This window comes from Bison bison, unplaced genomic scaffold (genome assembly GCF_000754665.1).
Source record: "Bison bison bison isolate TAMUID 2011002044 unplaced genomic scaffold, Bison_UMD1.0 scf7180017864231, whole genome shotgun sequence".
NCBI lineage: Eukaryota > Metazoa > Chordata > Mammalia > Artiodactyla > Bovidae > Bison > Bison bison.
Window position 1 is genome coordinate 594,682 of NW_011494803.1, and position 9,242 is coordinate 603,923.

A 9,242-nucleotide genomic window follows, 5' to 3' on the forward strand; every position below is an offset into this window, starting at 1 on the left:
AACCCCGGGGGCGCCGGGCCCCAGGAAGGAGCCGTGACCACCGGCAGAGACGTGCCAGACCTGCATGTGGGTTTGGCCATCCGCAGGCACAGGGGCTCTGGCAGCAGCCATCCTGGGGGCCCAGCATGGGGCCTGAGTCTTCTTGGAGGAGGTCACCATTAGCCTCACCATAGCGCCTCCAGGCAGGTGACCCACAAACTGGAGAACGATTTTACCAAAAAAGTTCTTGCACTAGTGCAAAAGTTTTAGGGCCCACAACAGATTTCCCAACCTGGGGATCTGCCAAAGGGACTGAGAAAAGGTACTGGAAAAGGTCAGTTTTCATTCCAATACCAAAGAAGGACAGTGCCAAAGAATGTTCACACTACTGCATGATTGCACTCATTTCACATGCTGCCAAGGTCATGCTCAAAATCCTCCAAACTAGGCTTCAACAGTATGTGAACTGAGAACTTTAAGATGTTCAAGTTGGATTTAGAAAAGGCAGAGGATCCAGAGATCAAATTGCCAACATCTGTTGGATCACAGTAAAAGCAAGAGTTCCAGAAAAACATCTACTTGTGCTTTATTGACTACACCAAAGCCTTTGACTCTGTGGAGCACAACAAACTGGAAAATTCTTAAAGAGATGGGAATATCAGTCCACCTGACCTACCTCCTGAGAAACCTGTATGCAGGTCAAGAAGCAGCAGTTAGATACTGACATGGAAAAACAGACTGGTTCCAAATCAGGAAAGGAGTCTGTCAAGGCTGTATATTGTCACCCTGTTTATTTAACTTACATGCAGAGTACGTCATGTGAAATGCTGGGCTAGATGAAGCAAAAGCTAGAATCAAGATTACTGGAAGAAATATCAATAACCTCAGATATGTAGATGACATCACCCTTATGGCAGAAAGTGAAGAACTAAAGAGTCTCTTGATGAAAGTGAGAGAGGAGAGTGAAAAAGCTGGCTTAAAACTCAACATTCAAAAAGCTAAGATCTTGGCATCTGGTCCCATCTGCTGCTAAGTCACTTCAGTCGTGTCCGACTCTGTGCGACCCCATAGATGGAAGCCCACCAGGCTCCTCCATCCCTGGGATTCTCCAGGCAAGAACACTGGAGTGGGTTGCCATTTCCTTCTCCAATGCATGAAAGTGAAAAGTGAAAGTGAAGTTGTTCAGTCGTGTCTGACCCTCAGTGATCCCATGGACTGCAGCCCACCAGGCTCCTCCGTCCATGGGATTTTCCAGGCAAGAGTACTGGAGTGGGGTGCCATTGCCCTCTCCGGTCCCATCACTTTATGCCAAATAGATGGGGAAACAGTGGAAACAGTGACAGACTTTATTTTCTTGGGCTCCAAAATCGCTGTGGATGATGGCTGCAAGCCATGAAATTGAAAGAAACTTGCTCCTTGGAAGAAAAGCTATGCCAAACCTAGACAGCATATAAAAAACAGAGACATTACTTTGCTGACAAATGTCATATAGTCAGAGCTATGGTTTTTCCAGGAGTCATGTACAGATGTGAGAGTTGGACCATAAAGAAGGCTGAGCCCTAAAGAATTGATGCTTTTGAACTGTGGTGTTGGAGAAGACTCTTGAGAGTCCCTTGGACTGCAAGGAGATCAATCCAGTCTATCCTAAAGGAAATCAGTCCTGAATATTCATTGGAAGGACTGATGCTAAAGCTGAAGCTCCAATACTTTGGTCACCTGATGCGAAGAGCTGACTCATTGGAAAAGACCCTGATGCTGGGAAAGACTGAAGGCAGGAGGAGAAGGGGATGACAGAGGATGAGATGGTTGGATGGCATCACCAACTCAATGGATGTGAGTTTGAGCAAACTCTGGGAGATGGTGAAGGACAGGGGAGCCTGAATTGTTGTAATCAATGGGGTCAAGAAGAGTTGGAAGTGAGGGACTGAGCAACAACAACCAAACTCTCACCTATTTTCCTCATCCCCTAACTCCTTGTTGTTGAGTTGTAGAAGTTTATTGCATATTTTGGATATTAACACTTTATCAGATAAATGATTTGCAAATATTTTTGCCCATAGTTTGGTTTGACTTTTCACTCTGTTGATTGTTATCCTTAATATACTGCTATTTCACTTTAAAAATCCCATCTTCTCTAACTGTTAAGTGAAGTTTTGGTGTGTACATTGGCTATTTATATTTATTTTTCTGTGAACCGCCTATATATGTCCTTTGCCTATTTTTCTGTTAATAATTTGTGTTTTCTTGTTGAGTTGAACTGGCCTTTTCTTCTGGTTATAAGTTAAATAGTTTTCACTTGCTATATGTCTTTGATATTTGTTAATTGAATTTATTCTATTTAAAAATTTTTTATACTCAAATTTAGTAATCTTTTATTCCATGACTTAGAAAAGCTAGAAGTCTTGCTTAGCTAAGATTGTATATATGCACACACACACACACACACATATACATAAACACACAATCTACATTCATTATTTTCTAACTCTTTTGTAGTTTCAGTTTAAATTTTGGGGCATTGGCATCAGTTTATTTTTCCAGTTTGCTATCCAACTGGCTTTTATACGCTTTATTTAAGAGTTTGTTTACTCCTACAAATTTGAAATGCCACCTCTGTGATATATTCAATGATCATTATTTTCTAGATTTTCTTAGCCATAACATTAACACAATTTAAATTATAACATTTTCTGGATTCTTTACCTGTGTAGTATTCATTGGCTAAAATACAGAGTGTCTGTGAAAGGATACACAACAAACTAGCGATTGTAGTGACTCCTGCAAGGGGAGCAGGAAATCGGGTAGCTGGAGGAAATGGAGAAGAGAAGAGATGACTTCCCACTGCATATTCCTATGTGTCTCTTGAGTCTTGTACTGTTTGCAAGTATAAACCTGTTCAGAAATCATTGCATTTAAATGATGCACAAGCATCAGACACCGCCTCGCGTGTCCCCTTGTCGCCCCTGCCTGCTCCCCAGAGTGTCCTCTTACCCTTTAATCCCCACCATTGACCAGAATCCTTGGCCTCTCCTAGTCCCTGGGCCCTGAGGAAATATTCAGTCCCCTACAAGGAAAACTGCAGGACTGCTGAAGACCTCTTCTGACTCTTGATATGAAGAAAATGTGGAGTTTGCCTGGGGAGGCAGAGCGGAGAGCAGTGGAAGTCACGGGCAGGACACTCGATGGAAGAAAACCTCCTGGGATGCAAGTTCTCTGGCAGGAGATCCAGGGAGAGCTTTTGAGACTCATATGATCACTATCTTTATCATCACCAGTGATAAACTCTAAACAGTATTTCATAAGTATGTTCTGTGGAATATCAATCTGTCAGGATACTCGGTTTTCCTCTTTGTGGTCAATGAAGTTTGCAAAACCAGTAGTGTCTCCCCTTTGAAGAATTATGATACACTTTAACATTTAAATGTCTGAGAAATTTTGCAATTAGGAAAACCTCTTTCATTTTTGTTTAAACTAGAATCTCTAAACTTATCTGACCACAGAATCAATCTTACCCACCTAGCTCTCCAGTCTGGTCAAGACCTACAGTAGCAGTGTAAATTGTAACAACCAGAACAGACAAATGTTGAAATGCTGGAAAAGAAATGCCAATCTGAATTTATGCAAGGCTAAATTTCTAGAAGACTATTTTGGCATTTTGACTACAGTGAATAAGGGCTGGATAATAAATAATTCAGCAAATAAAAATGTTGTAGTGGGTGCTTTTGAAACTTGAAAATAATCATCTTCTGCAGGATGCACGCCACCAATAATCATGTTTTTTTAACTTTTCACATGTTTACCAAATCCTGAGATAGCCAAAGTGGTCATTAGAGTGGTCATCAGTTCAGACCTAGTTAGCACAAATCTAACTAGGCAAGTCTAAACCAATAACATCGGCCTGAATTTGCCAGTCCTGGAATAAGGATAACAAACTCCATTTTCTGATTTGTTTTTTTCTAGAATGTCTAAAGCATTGGTTAAAAATGGTAGATCTAAAGGGTAGGCTGGGAGAGTGTGGAAAGCAGGGAAGAGAAAGGAAGGAATGGGGACATGGTCAGAAAACAGGGAGAGAGGTGTCGCTGACTGTGCCTCAAGCGTCGCTCAGCGCACTCCCGTGCAGGTTTGTCTGTCCAGGGAGCGCGAGGCTGGGCTGTTCTCAGTGCTCAGAACTGACACTCGGAACAGGCAGAAGTAGTGTGTTTATTAGTCTCAACGGGGCTTTTTGTGTCTGTTCTCGTGATGGAGGTGGCGAGAATGTTGATGTTCTCATCTTGTATCCTGTAAAGGAGTGCTCTCATATCTGGTTCTGGACTCAGCAATGTACTCGAATCACTCACAGACACAAAACAAACCAGTGCTCAGACCCCGTCCCTGGTCAGTGAAGTTGGACTCTAGCTGTGGGCTGCAGATGTTTGTATTCTTTAAACGTGCCCCAGATGACTTTAATATGCTCTCTCAAGGTTGAGCTGCAGCTGCAATGATCCCGTTGAGAATCTAGCAGCTCGCTGACAAGGGCACAAAGGACATAAGCAAATTCAGTGCGTTTCAGATCAGTACCCTGAGGCTGCTCCTGGCTATTTGTGATTAAACCTGTAGTTCTGTAAGATTTTTAATTTCCAGGTCAGATGATTTTAATATAAAACTATTTGGTGAGTAGTCAGCAGTGATTCCAATTTTTTTTAAATAAGTGACTTTTTGGACTTCCCTGGTGGCTCAGATGGCAAAGCGTCTGCCTACAACGTGGGAGACCCAGGTTCAATCCCTGGGTTTGGAAGATCTCCTGGAGAAGGAAATAGCAATCCACTCCAGTACTTTTTCCTGGAAAATCCCATGGACGAGGGAACCTGGTAGGCTACAGTGCACGGGGTCGCAAAGAGTCAGTCATGACTGAGCGACTTCACTTTCTTTCTTTCCTTCTTTTTGAAAAATTGCTGGTTCATTATTTCTTTAGTTCTTTATTATTTCTGGCTGTGCTGGATCTTCATTGCTTCCTGGGTGCTCCTCTCATTGCAGGGAGCAGGGGCCGCTCTCCCTCTTGGTGCTCTGCTCACTCACTGCAGGGGCCTCTCTTGCTTTGTGAGCAAAGGTCTGTCTAGTCAAAGCTGTGGCTTTTCCAGTAGTCATGTATGGATGTGAGAGTTGGACTATAAAGAAAGCTGAGCACCAAAGAATTGATGCTTTTGAACTGTGGTGTTAGGGAAGACTCTTGAGAGTCCCTTGGACTACAAGGAGGTCCAACCAGTCCATCCTAAAGGAGATCAGTCCTGGGTGTTCATTGGAAGGACTGATGCTGAAGCTGAAACTCCAATACTTTGGCCACCTGATGTGAAGAGCTGACTCATTGGAAAAGACCCTGATGTTGGGAAAGATTGAAGGTGGAGGAGAAGGGGACAACAAAGGATGAGATGGTTGGATGGCATCACTGACTTGATGGATATAAGTTTGAGCAAGTTCCAGGAGTTGGTGATGGACAGGGAAGGATGGCATACTGTAGTCCATGGGGTCGCAAAGAACTGGACATGACTGAGCGACTGAAGAGCAATTTCCTTCTGGGTTTCCCTGGTGGCTCAGTGGTAAAGAATCCTCCTGCTAATGCAGGAGGTGCAGGTTTGACTCCTGGATCGGGACGATCTCCTGGAGAGAAGGGCACGGCAACCCACTCTTACTCTTGCCTAGGAAACCCCACGGACAGAGCAACCTAGTGGGCTACAGTCCATGGGGCTGCAGCAGAATCAGACATGACTTAGTGAGTAAACAATAATAACAAAATTCACTTCTAAATTCTTTTGTTGGTGGTGACATGTTTGTTCTGAACTAGAGTCATTTCTTTGTGAGTAAGTTATCTTCTTACTTGATAGCCTTTGTGGTTTTCTAATATGCAGTCATTGTGAATATTCATATTCTTGTGCAACATTCGCAGAACTGTATTTTTGAAAATTGTTGCTTTGTTTTTTTCCTTCTAGTCTATTCTTTTGGAGAGCTCATTAAAATATGTTCAAGTATTTTCCACTCAACTATTTTAAGTGCTTTCCATAACTTTTAATCTCTCTCTGTGGTATTTCCTTGGTGAATTCATTATTACTATATTTTGATGTTTCCTTATTTGATTTCTATTTAGAATCTGGCTCATGTTCTATTTTCAATTGATAGCTATATTTATATCAATTTGCAGATTTCATAGTAGATCAGAATCTGCCTTCAATGCGGGAGACCTGGGTTGGATCCCTGGGTTGGGAAGATCCCCTGGAGAAGAGAAAGACTCCCCACTACAATATTCTAACCTAGAGAATTTCATGGACTGTATGGTCCATGGGGTTGCAAAGAGTCAACACAACTGAGCAACATTCACTTTAATTTTCATTTCTTATATTCTCCTTCATTTCTATTTATTTTTTTTCCCCAAGGACAAAAAACACTTATTTTAAAGTAATTTTCAGATTGTCCTGTTTTCTTTTATTGGGTTACAATAATCTACTAATTTGTCTCCTTGTCTGCCTTTATGAATCATCTTCATGTACAGTGGAAAAGTAATGTGCAGGCTCACCTTGATTATGTTTTTCTTTTCTTTTTCCTTCATATTGAATATTGAAACTTTCATTTCCAAATGAGGTCATATTCAAGGCTTGTTTTATTGGCTTTGTGCCTAGAAGAAGGTGTCTGCTTTCTCCTATTTCCCTCATTAAAAAGCTATATATATATATAATATGCAATAGCCCATTATATTGTGGCATAGCCTGGTGGCAATAGCTTTTCTTATGTTTTATGTTTTTTCTGAAACGTCTGTCTTTGCACACAGGAGAACCCTACCCTGTCTCCAGTTACCAAGTGTTGAGCCTAAGAGTGGCTCCTGAACCTCCGTGGGGCGCTCTGAGTCTCCCTTTCCCACTGGAGATCCATTTCAGCCGTCGCCCCCTGCTTTCAGGCCGAGGCCGGCAGACTTCCGTCACACGTGCTGCTTTGCATTCTCTTCCTTTTCTGGACTCCAGTGACATTTTACCTTTCTTTAGAAAAATTATTAAGGCTGTGCCTTTTTCTATTATATTTTAAAATATTTCATGGATTATTGTTTGGAGCACGAAGATTGTGTGTGTGTGTGTGTGTGTGTGTGAGAAAAGTGCCCCACAGATATCTTACCTGGGCGTTGCTTCCTAATAATTTCATAGATTTTCTTATATATACAGGTAGTAACCCTTTTGCTACCAATGTATTATATTTTACTCAGTTGTCATGTTCTTTTGCATATTGTATTTTTAATTAGTTTTTATTGAAGTATAGTTGATTCACAATGTTGTGTTCATTGCTGCCGTTCAGCAAGGTGATTCAGTTATACATGTATATTCTTTTGTCTAGTATGTTCTTTTCCACTATGGTTCATCATGCTGCTGCTGCTGCTGCTGTCGCTTCAGTCGTGTCCGACTCTGCTCGACCCCATACACGGCAGCCCACCAGGCTCCTCTGTCCCTGGGATTCTTCAGGCAAGAACACTGGAGTGGGTTGCCATTTCCTTCTCCAGTGCATGAAAGTGAAAAGTGAAAGGGAAGCCGCTCAGTCGTGCCCGACTCTTAGCGACCCCATGGACTGCAGCCCACCAGGCTCCTCCATCCATGGGATTCTCCAGGCAAGAGTACTAGAGTGGGGTGCCATCGCCTTCTCTGATGGTTTATCATAGGATACTGAATATAGTTCCCTTTGCTATGCAGTAGTATCCTGTTGTTTATTTGTTTTGTATGTAAAAGGTTGTTTCTGCTAACTCTAACCTCCCACTCCATCCCTCCCTGACCTTCTCACCCACGGCAAACACCAGTCTGCTTTCTGTGTCTATGCTTCTGATTCTGTTTCTTAGATAGGTTCATTTGTGTCTTATTTTTGATCCCACCTATAAGTGATACCATGCAGTATTTGTCTTTCTCTTTCTTACTTCCTTTAGTATGATAATCTCTGGTTGCGTTGTATGTTGTATTTTTGATTACAAATGTTTTACACTTTACAGTTCCTCTCTCTTTGGTATCAAGCTTAGGAAATACCAGTCTATATTGTGTTCTAGTGCTTTTACAGTCCTTAATTTTCTAAAATGTTAGGCACTCAATTTTCCTAAAATATATTTTTATTTGAGATAGAAATAGTAGTATTTTTCCCTAAATAGTTAATATACTATTTACTATACATTTCACATATGTTGACCACATCATATCAACTGACTTGAAATATCTGATAATATTATACATTCTGGTTTACAGCAGTTGATTCTTTATGTTATTTTCTGTTTAACTATGCTGGTTCCAGCCTTGTTCATTGCTTTGTATGAATTTTTATATAAAACTTCTGCCTTATAAGTTGCAGATGATGGAAGAGACCAAATTGTGGACTCTGGCGGCAATTCCTAAGGTGTCACCTTCTGAGACCTGTTTAATAGCCAGCTGTGTCCACCTTGCAAAGAAATAGAGGAAAACAACAGAATGGGAAAGACTAGAGCTCTCTTCAAGAAAATTAGAGATACCAAGGGAACATTTCATGCAAAGATGGGCTCGATAAAGGACAGAAAAGGCATGGACCTAACAGAAGCAGAAGATAATAAGAAGAGGTGGAAAGAATACACAGAAGAACTGTACAAAAAAAGACTTTCATGATGCAGATAATCACGATGTTGTGATCACTCATCTAGAGCCAGACATCCTGGAATGTGAAGTCAAGTGGGCCTTAGAAAGAATAACTACAAACAAAGCTAGTGGAGGTGATGGAATTCCAGTTGAGCTATTCCAAATCCTGAAATGTGTGAAAGTGCTGCACTCAATATGCCAGCAAATTTGGAAAACTCAGCAGTGGCCACTGGACTGGAAAAGGTCAGTTTTCACTCCAATCTCAAAGAAAGGCAATGCCAAAGATTGCTTAAACTACTGCACAATTGCACTCATCTCTCATGCTAGTAAAGTAATGCTCAAAATTCTCCAAGCCAGGCTTCAGCAATATGTGAACTGTGAACTTCCAGATGTTCAAGCTGGTTTTAGAAAAGGCAGAGGAACCGAGACTAAATTCCCAACATCTGCTGGATCATGGAAAAAGCAAGAGAGTTCCAGAAAAACATCTGTTTCTGCTTTATTGATGATGCCAAAGCCTTTGACTGTGTGGATCACAATAAACTGTGGAAAATTCTTAAAGAGATGGGAATACCAGACCACCTGACCTGCCTCTTGAGAAACCTATATTCAGGTCAGGAAGCAACAGTTAGAACTGGAGATGGAACAACAGACTGGTTCCAAATAGGA